The following is a 386-nucleotide window of genomic DNA, read 5'->3' as shown; positions in this document are numbered from 1 at the left end:
GTATCACCTGAAAAAGCCACTGTGGAAGAAGAAACTCTATTCAGTTTTGAGAAGAGAAACGGTGAAGCTCTTGATGAAGTTACTACCACTGATGTGACTGTTACCGACGATAGGACATATCCTGATGAAGCAGATGAACCCCAGGTGAAGCAGAAGCCAACGAGACGGAGACCAGTACGGAAGAAGATACGTCCGTAAAATTAAGAGACTTTGTTGAATTGTAATATTGTGTTTGTAATTCTGTACATTTAATTAAGTTGTTGTTAATTGTTATTGGTTTAATGTAAGATGCTGTAGTTCGGGACGAACAATACTAAGGAAGGGGCAGTGTTACGACAACGCAGGTCACGTGATGCTTGTATCATGCCCCTTCCTTCTCGAACCTT

The sequence above is a fragment of the Limulus polyphemus genome, unplaced genomic scaffold (assembly GCF_000517525.1).
Source record: "Limulus polyphemus unplaced genomic scaffold, Limulus_polyphemus-2.1.2 Scaffold3427, whole genome shotgun sequence".
NCBI classification, from domain to species: Eukaryota; Metazoa; Arthropoda; class Merostomata; order Xiphosura; family Limulidae; genus Limulus; species Limulus polyphemus.
Note: the sequence above shows the minus strand (reverse complement) of the source record.